Below are 15,844 nucleotides of genomic sequence, written 5' to 3'. Positions count from 1 at the left end.
GATTTTAGCAGTACTTTTTATGGTAAATGTATTTTTCAGATTAAGGAAGCTCTCTTCAATGGCTAATTTGTTGAGAGTTTTTATCACCAAAGCATGGTGAATTTTGTCAAATTAACTTATTGAGATGATTCTAGATTTTCTATCTTTTGTTTAACTAATGTGGTAAATTACATTAAATATTATTCAAAGGCAATCTAACTTTTCACTTCCAGAATGGACACCAGAATCGTGATGTATTCCCCTTTGCGGATGCCATCTTAATTTGCTGGTGCTTAATTGTGATGTTTGTTTGCATCTCTGTTGATGAAAGGCACTGATTTGGGATTCTACTTTTCTGTAATGTCCATTTCTGACTGTAACGTCCAGGCAATGTTGGTCTGTTACACAAGTGGATGTGTGCTTCCTTTTCCTCTATTCTCTGTGTGTTATGTATTGCTTCTTCCTTAGATGACTGGTTATACTTATCAGTAAAATCATCTTGTCCTGGAATTTGTTCTGCAGCAATTCTGTTTTGTTTTATTTTGCCTTGTTTTATTTTTTAAAAGTAGTTTACAAATCCTTTTTTTAAAAGTAGTTTACAAATCTAAACTTTAAACCCTTCCACTATTATATAAGCTACAAGTGTTGATTTGATTGCTAAGAAACAATACTTTAGTGGCATGCTTTTAATGTCAATTAAAATCCATATTAATTAAGTTTGCAGATAGTTGCCGTAGGCACAGAAAAATATAATCCTTATGTCCTTGTCTTCATATGACTGTATTTGTACCAATCTTAGTCTTCCAAAGACAATGCAAAAGTATCAAGAATTAATTTAAGTGATGTCTCTATGTGCTCCAAACTCCTCTTAAATTTCCATTAGTGACTATGAGAAATTGTATCTATAAACACTATCAGAAATCCCAATATGGTTTCCCTCTCCCTTATGGTGACACTTGGATTTGAATTTTGTTTGTAGTCATCATGGCCCCAAGCACAACAAGATTAGCCTCTAGAATCCACTGACTCTTCATATCAGCTTTATTTTGTTTTGTCTTTTGTATCACATATATTTTTGCATTTTTGTACTTTCAACCAATTAGAGTGTTGATATTTAAAATATGTCTATTATAAATTGCATACAGTTATTTCATGTTTTTTTAAATCCAATTTCACAGTTTTTTCCTTCAATACACAGTAAACATTTAGGGAAGAGTGGCTTATGGTAGCCTCTCAACCTACAAGTGTATAAAGTTTCATAAAGGGATAACTTCAGTAACATTACCAAAATTAGCATGACATAAAGTTCAAACACAAAACAAGGAGTAAAAGTTAAAATATTTTGCATATTTACACGGCTATGCTTCTATAACAAAGGAGGCAAAATTGCAACAAAAGTTTGGAAGAACAAACAAATGGTTTTTATTCCTCTTGCCTGGAGCAGTCATTTAAAAGCCAAGCTTTGAAGTAAATGCTTTATAAAGCATTTATATTTAAAAAATAAAAAATAAAAATATGTAGTGTACAATTTCTTTCTAATTGCAGTATATTTCTCTTATAAAAATGTCAAAGTACAGAAGATAAACTTAAAAGTCAAATGAGCTGCCCATAAATTTGGGTCGAAGGCAGTGATTTTCCTACCTAGTGTTAATACACAATAAACAAGTTGGCAATAAAATCTTCAAAGGTGATTTCTAAAGGAATGCTTTGCTTTGAATTGTGATAATGATAAAACTGGCCTTTCTTTGCCTCCAGTAAACCCAGAGGCAAAAGCCCCTAATGCACAGCAATTTCTGAATATCCCTGGAAGGCAAAGACAGCATGACATCTATGCTCAGCTGTCACACGGGAGTCCACAGAGAGGGGTGGGGACTATGGCTGGGGGGGAGGGCACTGGTCACTGCTTGGCCAGGCCTCCTGGCTGTGAGTGTTTAGGTGGTTCTGGATGATTATTTCTGTGGTCTCTCGGAGACAATAAATCTAACACGTCTTCTTTAGGAAATGTTCAAGGGTTGTACTCAAGTATGCAAAAACATACATATATATATGCATATAGGTAACTTCAAAGTTTTCTTTAGTATTTACTAGAACCTAGTATTTCATGGCTCTTCTGGTTGATAGGACCGCCTGGGGGGGCTGCCAGGTGGAGAGAGTTCAGGGTAAGTATAAATGCACTTTTGGAAGGGTTTTCTCTTCATTCCTGCATGGTTGCCTGGGTGGCCCCATCTTGTCAGCATGCTCACTGTGCTGCCACCATCTGTCCGTATCTGCTTAGGTGTGAAGAGCCTGCGGCCATGGCTTCTCACCATGGTGGCCCTGTATGCCAATACCTTCCTGGTACAGCTTTCTGGTGTATTTCTTCTGTTGTCTGCTGTCTGTAGGCATCGGGGCAGAGGACAGTCCAGCTCTTGCCCCTGCTCTTCTGGAAGCAGGAGGGACCATGTTGGCGGGTGGATGACTCTCAACTCAGGTACGGTTCACTTGGGTTCATCCCTTGACGAGTGGCCAGGATGCCACTGGGCAAGCAGGCCAACCTCCAGCCTCTGGTCAGCCTCTGGTCCTGTCTGGAGGCCATGCTGTTCCCTCCTGGGTGTCCTCTGAGGGCGTGTGGCCTCCAGGCCTCCCTCCCAGATGCATATCTCAAGACCCTGATCTGTGACGTGGCTCCCCTCTCATATTGTTATGGTCTTGCTGTCTTTGGGCTGAGCTGATTGTTACTGAATTTCAGATGTTTGTGCTCAAGAGCAGGAAGGTCAGATAGGTCAGATCAGATATTCTTCTCTCCCAAATCGTTAAGACAGAACCTTAGCCTTCCATGCTCAGACCTCGAGATGAATTTTTCTCCTCAAAACTGTAGCCAGGCTCCTCAAAACTCTGTTTTGGACTGTGAGCACTTTTCTTTGCCACTTTTCCCTGAAGGCACTGAAGGTGGCTGGTGGATTTGGTTTGGTGCCCAAAATGAAACCCATTGGAGAGACGATGTAAAAATCAGCCAGGTGATACATATGACTCTCTTCACATAACCTGCAATTACCCCCTTTGCCTGGGTTTTCTTACCTAAGATACTTTTACCTAGTGAACATTATTTAGCCTGAAGCAGCACATCAAGTTGGCAGAAGCATAGAGTTTTGCAAGTGTTTTTTAAGAATACAAGGTTTGGGGGCATCTGGGGGGCTCTTAATTTTGGGGCAACCAACTCTTAATTTTGGCTCAAGTCATGATCTCAGGGCATGAGATTGAGACTCAGGGTGGACTCTACTTTTCCTACCTTTCAACCCTCCCCCCACTCACACACAAAATCTCTCTCCCTCTCTCTCTTTCTTTCTCTCTCTCTCAAATAAATCTTAAAAAAAAAAAAAAAAAGAATACAAGGGCCAAGAAATTCTGAGGGTACTTAGCTCCCTCCATGGAAAATAATGTCCCATATCTGTAGCCCTGAAAGTGAGAGAAGGAAGATGAAAATTGGATGGATTAATGTATATTCAACTTCGTGAAATAGCCTTGCCATGCATTTATTGCTTCAGGAAAACACAGTAATGATTCGGGCCTAAAATGTTGACTCTCAATAAACAGTGTGAAGAACAGCTCACAGTGTATCTTTATAACCCAGATTTTTACCAATAAGTTTGTACATAAGTCTACAAATACTAAGCATTTCTGAAGCCCACACCCAAGGCAGCAGCAAACATGGAAAACACTGCAGTCAAGGGAGGGTCTCCTATTCTCCAATGAAGGAAAAAATGTTGGTGTCAAACATCACAGCAGAAGTTATAAATTTATTTATAGACCATCAAACATAGCAAGTCTGTGATGTTATTCAATCATTACAAAGATTCTAATATAGGACAAAGTCCCACTCGGTTTTGTGATTGCATTTTTGTTTTATTATGTTTCATTGTGTCGCTTCACTGTCAGCGCTAGGAGGTGGTTATCCTCTAAAGAGATAATCTTTTGCCAAGGATTGGGAATTAGAAACAATTGGAAGTACAGTGTAATACAATCAGCAAATTCATCATTGGGGGCTGGGGTGGATATTGGTTTTCTGCAAAGAAGTCCTCATCTCTTGTCACAGCCAATCTGCTAGAAGGTGCAATAATGTCACCCACACATTTCTGAAGACAGTGCTGTACACATGGTCATTATCACCAGGAGACATGATGGATTTAACCTGTTATCCTATTACAACTAACAAGTTAAATGAGGTATATTGACTACTAATCTGAGTTAATTTTGTCATATTTGAAACAGGAGAAATAAAACAGTATGAGGGATCCCTGGGTGGCGCAGCAGTTTGGCGCCTGCCTTTGGCCCAGGGTGCGATCCTGGAGACCCAGGATCGAGTCCCACGTCAGGCTCCCGGTGCATGGAGCCTGCTTCTCCTTCTGCCTATGTCTCTGCCTCTCTCTCTCTGTGACTATCATAAATAAATAAAAATTAAAAAAAATAAAAATAAAACAGCATGAATATAATCTTGTTATGAACAGGAACAACACACTTTTATAAATTACTATAATTTACATATTTTGCAAATGATAATTTTCCATTCCTTAAGTCATGAAAAATAAAATGGTTTCCATTGGCTTTCTCCATACTTTAAATAAAAACAAGCAGAACAATGGAAAGAGAACAGGTCTCAGACATGTGTTTGCTAATATATCCAGTCTGTCTTACTACAGGTCGATAGTGTAGGTTCATTTACCCAAATCAAGGCCAATGTTTGCTCCACTTTTTATTTTTTCTTTGTATTTCTTTAGTATTAAAATGACACATGATAAAATTTGAAGAAAAATATAAATCTTTAAATTCAAATTTAAAGTATTAGAATTACATACAATTGATATCCAGTTCATTAGTCACACTAGTCACATTCCACAGGTTCAGGGCTGTGTGCGGGACTTTGGCTAATGTCATGGAGGGTGCCGATCTAGGATATCCCATCACTGCTACAAGTGTCATTGGACAGAGCTACCTTAAACAACACAAAACCTTGTTCATGGCTACATAATATCCCACCATTATGGGGTTCAGCGATCACCAAGTATTCCTATTTTGTAGGTTTTCAGAGCTTATGGGGTGACTTGTTTTGTCCTTTGGCCTGAGGTTGCACTTGTTATTTTATTACTAGTAACAACGCTATAATGAATCACACAGAACTATTTTTACATTTTTATTTTAGGAACGTTCATATAGTCACGGTCTTTTTCCCCTGTGGCCATAAGTAAAGAATTATTGGCTACAGTACAGACCTTCAGGAAACTATGACTCTAACTATGGGAAAGATTGTTTTGAATTATTGTGGATTTTGAATCGTTCTAGTAGATTTCTAAACAATTGTACCCTGGGGTTTTTCAAAGATTATGTAACTCTTTGGAGCCTGTTGTAACTGTGAACTCAGTTTATGAAGCTCTAGGGAAATGAGTTTTAGGCTGTGGCTTCATGTACCCTGGAACTTAGATATAGAAAAAAAATCACTTTTTTTCTGCATAATTTTTCATGATTATTCTTTAAAAATCTTTGGACAGGAAAAGCATTTAATGCTCAGTAAGATCGACTGTTCAGTGCTCTCCTCCATTATGTGGTTTATTCAGAGACTAACATCTTACTTTCTTTATACATCTCATATGCAAGGAAATCCGGGTGTCAGAGCTGTAGAGTAAAGTGCTCTTCTGAGCAGAACAGAGGCAAGTGAACGATATGCAAGAGGGAACATGCTAGATGGATCAGCCCCATCATTGCAAAGATACTGTAAAGTGTTTTCTTTGTAGTTAATTTTGATTTTTCAAAAGAATTCCCAAAGCTCCCATTTTCTCTTAACTTGACATTTTTAAAGCACTTCCATCTTCCCTCTGATTTGAAATCACCACCTTTCAACTGACAGAAAAGTTGTCTGCGTGATAAATTTTACAGTCAGACGGGACTTCACTCACTTGCATGTGTTGGGAAACAGGGGACAGGGCTGGTATCAGCTCCAAATGTCACCCTCGGGCTCTGCTGCACAGCACAGTGTCACCAACACACCCAGTGGTGATACACACCTGGTTCCAAACCCAAGCTGCAGGACATACTAATTGGATGAGTTTGGGGAAATTGCTGTATGTGATTTGCAGCTCTTCTTGAGAAGATGAACAGTGAACGCTCAGGATGACACAGGGCTTGTGCGTGTCAGAGGCCACAGTCCCCCCATGTCTGTGCCAGAACAACAGCAGGAGGCGAAGCTGCCATAGAAATGTCAGAATCTGAGCATCGTCCACCAGAAGACACCTCATGGGGAGATGGTGGTGAGACCCATCACAATTTCCATCTGGGTCATATCATGTTAGGGGGTCAGGAAAAAAGTCAAGTGATCACTGTGGCTCACTTACTAGTCCCAGCTGGTCCTGTGGAGATGGTTCTTAGGACCTACAAGAAATCACTGTTCAACCAATAAATATTATGCGAACTATGTATAAATTTCCCTAATGGTTGCCAGACCACAACTTTTAAGTATCAATGTGGACTGTAGAATTTAGAAAGAAAAAAAAAAAGAAAAAACAATGATCTTATATGCTACTGCTCTTCTTTAAAGTTCCTTAGAGAGGGACGCCTGGGTGGCACAGGGGTTGAGCATCTGCCTTCGGCTCAGGTCCTGATCCCAGAGACTGGGATCGAGTTCCACATGGGGCTCCCTGCAAGGAGCGTCTTTCTCCCTCTGCTTGTGTCTCCCCTCTCTCCATGTCTCTCATGAATAAATAAATAAGATCTTTAAAAATAAAATAAAATAAAATAATAAAATAAAATAAATAAAATAAAATAAAAAATTCCTTAGAGAATTAAACCTCCAAAAACTTAAGGATGCTGGAAAAAAAACAAGGTGAAGCAGCACGATGTGGAAAAAGCTTCCATAAAAATCTGAACTTAAGGCACAAGAGACAGAGAGCTACTCAAACCTGAGAAGGATGGTCGGCTTTTTCTATGTATACCTCCTCCCTTACCCTCACCACTGTGCCCCAGTCATATCCTTGCATGGGATCCAGACAGGTAGAGCCTGAGCCACCAGACCTCCCTGTAGCAACAAGACCTGGTTTTGTTTGTTTGCTTGTTTTCTAAGATTCTATTTATCTATTTGAGAGAGAGAGAAGAGAGCATGAGCAGGGGGAGGAGCAGAGGGAGAAGCAGACTCCCTACTGAGCGGGGAGCCCAATCAATGCTGAACTCCATCCCAGGACCCTGAGATCATGACCTGAGCTGAAGACAAATGCTTCACCAACAGAGTCCCCAAGGCTCCCCAAGGACTTGTTAGTAATAAATGTTTCAAGTGCTCTACGTGCTCTATTGGGCACTTAAATATATTATCACTTCCCATGGTGACTGGGAAGCAGGACTATTGTCATCAGCTTCTACACCTGACCTAAGGGTTAGTCCTGTTAGAGGACAGGCCTGAGGACGTAACCAACCAGCAGCTAGTGTGGGCTTCATTCAGGAAACGGGCAATCCCAGACCCACAGGTGCAAGGAGAGCTTTGATGGCTAAAGCTTTTGAAGACTTCAACACCCGGGAGTGTGGGGGCACTCCAGTCGCCCATGTTTTTATTTTTTTTAATATATTTTTTTTAATTTTAATTTATTTATTTATGATAGTCACACACAGAGAAAGAGAGAGAGGCAGAGACACAGGCAGAGGGAGAAGCAGGCTCCATGCACCGGGAGCCCGATATGGGATTCGATCCCGGGTCTCCAGGATCGTGCCCTGAGCCAAAGGCAGGCGCCAAACCGCTGCGCCACCCAGGGATCCCCGCCCATGTTTTTAAAACCAAAATATAAAATAACAGCGCATCACAGGGAAACATGTTCATCTCAAGAGCCCATACATTGCACACATAGGCTTTTTGAAACCAACCCTAAAATGTATTCAGCAGTAGAAACCCTTCCAGGGGTTGATAAGGAGATGAATATTCCAATCATTTTCAAAAGTCATTAAAGAGACAAACAAAGAGAAAGTTTAATAGGGGAGAAATAGGACAAGGTTTAGATTTCACTCATTTCTTAAACCTCTGTAAAGTATTAGCACACTTAAACTGTCAACAGGTAATATTTGTTATGTAGAATATTTAACTTAGACTCTTGGTTATTTTTAATAATATTTAACATCCCTATTTTAAAACAAAAATAGTACAAGAATTTAAAAGTACTCATTTTCACTGGGTGTTATGCTGTATGTTGGCCAATTGAACTCCAAAAAAAATTTTTTAAATAAAAAAATAAAAAAAATAAAAATGTAAAAAAATAAATAGTACTCATTTCCAGAGAGTCTGAACAAATATAGAATACGTACATCTAATGACTCAAAATTATTCATATATAATAATTAATTTGCCAATTAAGTTACTGTGACATTTTAAAAGAAATAGCTTTCAATATTTTATGCTATTTCCTGAAAGACATCAGGGATCTCCAGAAATTGTTTCTCAAATTGTAATCTTCTGGCGCAAGCATCAAAATCATCTGAGATACTTTTAAAAATGTGTATCTATAGACCAGCCTTAGATCCACCCAGAGCGTGTTTAGATTCGTAAATCTTTAAAGAGCTCTGAAGATGACTCTGATACTGAGAATGTTTGATAATAATATCTTTACACTAAAATTTGCCAAAATTCTAGAGATGGCACTCTTTAAGACATCCCATATCTTACTTTTAATCATGAAAATGATGTTTGAAAGAGATATGGAAGGTACAAGAATTTAAATCAAATGGGGGCTCAGAGAATGTGAAACAAAAAATAAACAGAAATCCTTGATTCAGCCATTTGTAGCAGGAACCGACAACATACAAGGGAGTATACTAGGCCCTCTGTGGGGTTCAATCTAGAAATAAGGCTACTGTGAAATATTTTATTTTTTTTTACTTTTTTTTATAAATTTATTTTTTATTGTGACATATTTTAAAGAAGAAATACAATTACTCCACTCTTGCTCCAAAGCCCATGCTTCAGATAGGAAAGATTCTCAATGTTTCCAAATGCCCTCAATGCTCAATTTCATGATCTTTCTGTTTGTTACATGGGCATTTGGTTTATAATTACAAACTAAGCTACACGTTTATGCTTTGCAAAATACAATTGCTGTGAGCTATCATTAAAATTATTATTTTAAAATTAGCAACAACAGCAAAGCCTCAAACAAAGTTGGCACAACTCTCCGATAGATAAGTAATTGATAGACCTCAACGATTTCCCTCCTTCATGATCTGCTGCAGTGCTCATCAGCTAAGTTCAAAATGCATGAGAAACGATGTTATTGTATCGGCATGTATGAAGGTGAAGAAGTAGACCTGAGTAGCAATTTCCAAGGACTGTTAAGATTCTAGGAAACACTTTCATGAGGATGTTAGTCATTTTGCCAGGATTTTCCAGAGACCCTGATTCCGAAAGAGTTGGGTGTATCAGTCAAGCTTTTCCTAAACATTAATGAAAATCAAATACACAGAAAACACATTCCTCTCCTAAACTAAGGTCTTGTTGGTCATGTGACATAAATAATGCATTGTAATCATGCTGATCTAAGCCCCACATGTGAGTATTATTTATCTGGAAGTCATAAACTCCGGTAAGAAGATAACACCAGCCAACTTGAATAGGTGCCCAAGACTTGCAAAGAATTTTCACATGATGACAGAATTAATTTTAAAGCACTGTGAGGTTTATAGCAGAGAAAAGTGGGGGTTGGGGTGACCCGGGGTCTCCTCACTGTGAGATCGAGGCTTACTTCTACATCCATAGTGTTAAGGATTTGGAATCAGACAATTACATTATTGTTCCACCTCCTTCGGTTACAATAATTTTTATTTTTTAGGCACCCTCTTAGTTTATCATTACTCTTTTCGTCTTCAAAGGGAATTAGCTTTGTTAATATTTGTGTTGTGCTGTAAACACATACCAAACTTTAATGCAGATTTTATTAAGTGTATCCTTCTGATAGTACGATTATGAAATCACCTTTTTATCTTTAACTTTGGAATTTACATCTGTCTCTGTCAAATTTCCATTGTTAATTTTCTTTTTTTTTTATTTTTCTCTCTTCCTTTCTTTCTTTTTTTTTTCCACCTGGGACTATTTTTTTCATTTATTCATTCATGCCACAAATAACCACGAATACTTATTATACATCAAGAAGTATTCCAGTTGGAGATATGAAGGATAGTGAACCCCAAAGGGCACAATTCCATGGCACCCCCTCCGCAGACCTCTACACATCTCCTTGGATGCAATGAACAAACCTTATGTCTTTTCAGTACTGGTGTCCAGGCAGCTCTTACTCGTAATCAAACACAATCCATTCTTTCTTCCACTCCCTCTGAGCTCTTGCTAATGTACATGCTTTGCTAGTGGTGTTTCCAGGAGGGGACTGTGGGTGGTCAACTATTTGACTCTTTCCTGTTTTACATGTTTTAAAACACATCTGTTTTAACTCTGCTCTTTAAAGAGAGTCTGGCTGGCTAGTGAATTCCAGGTCTCCAGATTTTTCCTTCAGCATTTTGAGTGTATGACCTCTATATTTAATAGAAGCCCTACTGTTGCTTTGTCATTTCTTTGGATGTGATCCATCTTCACCTTTTTGAGCCCGTCTTTTCCTTTCCTGCACACTGTTGTGCATGATGTTACGATGTCTCTAGTCAGATTTATCATTATTTTCTTGCTAATCATTCAGTGAGGTTTCTCAGGTCAAGCTTTCATTCATTTCTGGAAAATTACCAGTCATTTTACTTGCAGGCATCATCTTTTTTTTTTTTTTTTCCATCCCCCCTCCTTTTTCTGCAACTTCCACTGGATATAGTTCTGAACTTCTTAGTCTACCCACAGAACTCTTGCTTCTTACATAATTTCCTCCTTAGTCTTACCGGGTGATGATACAGAAACCTCTCCCTCCATGCTATCCTTCATAAATCTTCTCTCTGAAGATACACCCAGTATACCACTGAGACAACTTATTGAGGGTTACTATGATTAGTATTTTTCTTTCAATAATTATATTTTTCACTTTCAAGTTTTCCAATTTCTTCTTTTTTTAAATATTTCCCTTCTTGTGTCATAAATGCTACTTCCTTCCTCATGTCTTTGAGCAGTTAACATATTTTTTTTTAAGTTCTTGGATTGGTCTCTAATCCTTAGGGGTTAATTCTTCCATTTGTTGAATTTACCAGCTATTTTTATGATAACACACTTCTTTATAGGCTTAATTTTTTAAAAAGATTTCATTTATTTATTCATGAGAGACACAGAGAGAGAGAGCAAGAAAGGCGGAGACACAAGCAGAGGAAGAAGCAGGCTCCATGCAGGGAGCCCGACGTGGGACTTGATCCTGGGTCTCCGGGATCACACCCTGGGCTGAAGGTAGCACTTAACCGCTGAGCCACCAGGGCCACCCAAAGTTTTTTTAAAGAGCTATACTTGCTTGGTAGTTCTTCACCTGCAACCTTACTTTACACATGATCTATGTTTGCCTCAGCCTTGGTCCAGATGGGTTTCACATGTCCAAGCTTGGTCTTAGACTAGCAGACCAATTTGAATCTTTTTCTTCATATTAATGGTTTAATTTTGGACCTTATATGAATATTTTGTAGGCTCAGTTGCTATGCCCCATGGTTTCTGTGCTTCTTTACTTTACATGCATAAATTCAGTGCTCTCAAAAACAAAATCTACATCTAAGATTTTAAGAAACTACATATTTTATTTAAGAAGAAGTTGCATTTTTTTGAATAACTGACTTGAGAATAAATGACTAAAGATCTATGAACTAGAGGGGGAGGGAACAACATCAGGCATTTCCCAGGTCCCCACAAATCTCTCCTCACTGTTGTATTTTATATTTATGAATGAAACTGAAGACTGTATTTCTTTTTGTACCATCTCTATTCCAGATCCCTTAGATCCATGAATTATTTTTCAGGATGGGCTAAGATCCTGGAAATGCCCATCCCATGAAATACATTGGTGCTCCTTTTTGGGGACACATGATAATTAGTTGGAGGGATCGATGAGAATCTCCTAAGGAAAAGCATGTGCAGGAGGAGGAATCTCACACTGAAAGAGCTTCTGCTGGGACCTGGAGAGTCTCTCCATGGGAGAGAGTGAGCTGGTCAACAAGGTGCCCGGTGGCCATTCTTTCGTGGATTCTGGTTTCTCCTCCTCTTTTCTAACCACCTCACACATGAAAACAGGCTGGGGGCCTTCTCCCCTCACATCATTTCCACTGGTGAAACACATCCATTCAGGTTTTCACTAAGCATTCCCTGTGCTTCACTAGGTATGAGATACTGTGAGTTTTTATATTTGACTTCTTTCTCTCCTTAATAAAATTCTCAACAAATGCATAAAGTTCTGGCAGAGAACATCTGGGAGTCTCTGCTGCCATACCCTCTCCAGTTGGGTCGGTATCCCTATTGAGGAGCACTGGGCTGGGATGTTATTCTATAGTTCCTGATGTGAGCTCCAGGGCAGGTCTCTGCTGGAATCTTCTTTGCTCGGTGAAAACAGCAGCCCTTGACCTACAGAGGATAGAATCCCAGAAGTGAGGAGCCTGACTCCCCAAGATGGAAACCAGAGGACAGGAATGATGTTCCACTCAGCAGCCTGATGAAACATTTCTGCCCAGAGTCCTGATGAAGAATTTCTTTTTTTTTTTTTCTGATGAAGAATTTCATGTGGGTCAATGGGTCAAAATCTTTTGATGCTTTTCCTAAACTGCCCTCAATTGACTGATAACCATCAGCAGACACATCATCAAAGGACAGCTTCATAGCTCTTGATCCATCGGCTCAGAGCTAGTCTGCCCTGTAGCTCCCGGGAATCCTTGTTCCATCCTTTCAATTGACTGGTGCTGCATGCCGAATGCTTTATACATTTGGGTCTCCTTCTGCTCTAGCATATTCTAGAGTATGTTCTAGAGTATATTCCAGAGTGTGAGAAGGGCTATTCTAACCCCCGGTTTGGACACCAACTTTCAGACCTACATGTTCAGGCTTATCTCTTTTTTTTTTCCATTTGTTTTCATTGAAGTTTGATTTGCCAACATATAGCATAACACCCAGTGCTCATCCCATCAAGTGCCCCCCTCAGTGCCCATCACCCAGTCACCCCTTCCCCTCACCCACCTCCCCTTCCACAACCCTTTGTTCATTTCCCAGAGTTAGGAGTCTCTCATGTTTTGTCTCCCTCTCTGATATTTCCCACTCATTTCCCCTATAATCCCTTTCACTATATTCCTCATATGAGTGAAGCCATATGATTGTCCTTCTCCGACTGACTTACTTCCCTCAGCATAATACCCTTCAGTTCTATCCACTTTGAAGCAAATGGTGGGTCGTTTCTAATGGCTGAGGAATATTCTATTGTATGTATAGACCACAACTTCTTTATCCATTCATCTGTCGAAGGACATTGTGGCTCCTTCCACAGTTTGGCTGTTGTAGACATTGCTGCTGGGAACATTGGAGTGAAGGTGTTCCAGCATTTCACTTCACCTGTATCTTTGACGTAAATAAGAAGTTGTCTCATTTGCTGCTGAAGATGCCAAGCTGAATGCGGCCCAGGGCGGTGGTGGGGGGCCCCCAGGTTCCCTTTGCTCATGGCCCAGACAGCAGCCCCAACCAGTGAAGCTCACATCCTGGCCTTCCTGGCAGCACTTGTGCCTCCAGTCCAAGCTTGGCCACCTCCGCCCCTCTTCTGCAGATGCAACAGCCACCTTCGGTCGATGGCTTTTTACATCTTTGATTTGACATTGTCATCTTTTACCTGATTCTTATCATCAGGTCACATTTATCTCCATATTTTGAAAAAATGAGGGGCAAAACTGAAAACTTTGAGGAAAAAGAATGATTTCTCAGGGTTAGAGAAGCATAAAAGATGTATCCATTGTCGTATTTTGAGCACTCAGTTTTCCACGACAGTTAGCACTTCGACCTTCTGAACTGCATCAGGAGGACCTACAGGTGACAGCTGCAGGACACAGGTCGTGCCTCAGGGGAGAAGAAAGCTTATCATTGGAAGGGACTACAAATGGAATGGGACTTCCACAGTGCCATGAATTCCTGGTTACTGCAACGGGGCTGGAAGATGACCTGGTGATGGAGACATATAAACTATATAGAAGTTTAACTAGAAGTTACCATAGGTGTGTCCACCATGTCTCTTCAACACTTTTTCTCGGGTTCTAGTATTTTATCATTTAAATGAGTTAATAATCCTCCTGAACTTATCAAAAGTAATTAAAAAAATCACTCACCAGAAGAATTTAATTAGTCAATGTTAAAGATTTATCAACATATGAAAAATTTACCAACAGATTCTCTGCTGTAGCAGGGGAACTTTTCTCTTTGAACATCAACTCTGTAGAACCGAGTTTATGAATGTGTTTGGTAAAAGGCATAGGAATATTATATATATTGTTCACATATAAGTTGTAGAGTGTTTCTATGGAAGAAGTTTATTTCTTGTAATATATCTGATTTGCTAAAAGATAGAGCATGTGATAATCTGCTCATTTCCAAAACAGCTCTGTTGAAAAATTAGATATTTAATACTTTGATTGCTGATTCAGACCTTCAGGATCATATAAGCAAAGATATGTCTTTAAACAATATTCTTTCATGAGAATCTTTCATCTTTAAAGATGATGCAATTCTGGAGTTCAGAACACTATGACTTTCTATTACCTGGAGATGACAAGCAATGTAACTGTAACCATGAACATGGAAGTACACTACAATTATTTGGAAAATGGGTTTGGGGATGTTCAGAAAACTATTTTCCCTGTCACTGGATAAGTGTTACTCACTTTACTGCCTTCAGAAACCAATTTCAATTTTTTTCAGAAAACTTTTTTTAAGACATTGGAAAAAATAAACTCTTTTCTTTCTTTTCTTTTCTTTTCTTTTCTTTTCTTTTTTTCTTTTCTTTTCTTTCTTTTTTTTTTTTTTTTTTTTAGAAGGAGAAAGCAGGGTCAGGGTCAGAAGGACAGACCCAAACAGACTGCCTGCTGAGCACAGAGCCCAATAATGGGCTCAACATCACAACCCTAAGATCATGACCTGAGCCAAAACCAAGAGTCGGACATTTCAACCCACTGAGCCACCAGGCACTCCAGAATACATTCTTGAATTCAGTTTCTTTCTTGAAGCACATTTGAGCATCTAAATGCTTTTGCTTAAAAACTATGCCAGTTATACTTTCATTTAGTTTCTCCTGAATCTTGGTTGTACAACTTAATCTAAGTTTGAGAAACGTAAGAAAAAATGGAAAGAAAAAAGCATGTAAAATACTACTAAGAATTAATTTCCTTGCCCAAACTAGGGTGGTTATCATTAAAGCATTAGCTTTTAAGAATAAATGCAGGAAATAATTTGTCAGACCACACTCTGATTATATAATAAACAGAAAAATTATCTATTTTGAGACCAAATCTGCTTATTAGATAACTAAAAAATGGCAAAAATCCCTATTTTCTTTGTACAAATAGCATGTTAACTGTAGATCTTGAATCGCTTTCAATGAATGTGTCAATTTTTTCCTGCCCTACATTGCTTTATTCTGACTCTGTCCAGATAATACTCCTCTTACACTGTTCTCCTTTACCTATCCAAGTTTGGTCATTTTTTAGACTAAAATATCATTTGCAAAAAGCATCTTTCCTTTTCCTTTGTCATTACCCTCCTTTGTTCTATAGGACCTGCAGAAGCTTGATGGTTCCCAGCACAGAGTGCAGACACCTGCTGTGTACATAGTAGATAATTAAACCTGGTCAATATATCTGCTCACTAAGGCAAGTGAAAATGCTCAAATCGCTTCCTTCCTCATCTATAAATAAATAACCTCTGCCCTTGTCACCCTTGCCT

Source organism: Nyctereutes procyonoides, unplaced genomic scaffold, assembly GCF_905146905.1.
Source record: "Nyctereutes procyonoides isolate TBG_1078 unplaced genomic scaffold, NYPRO_anot_genome, whole genome shotgun sequence".
Taxonomy (NCBI): domain Eukaryota; kingdom Metazoa; phylum Chordata; class Mammalia; order Carnivora; family Canidae; genus Nyctereutes; species Nyctereutes procyonoides.
Note: the sequence above shows the minus strand (reverse complement) of the source record.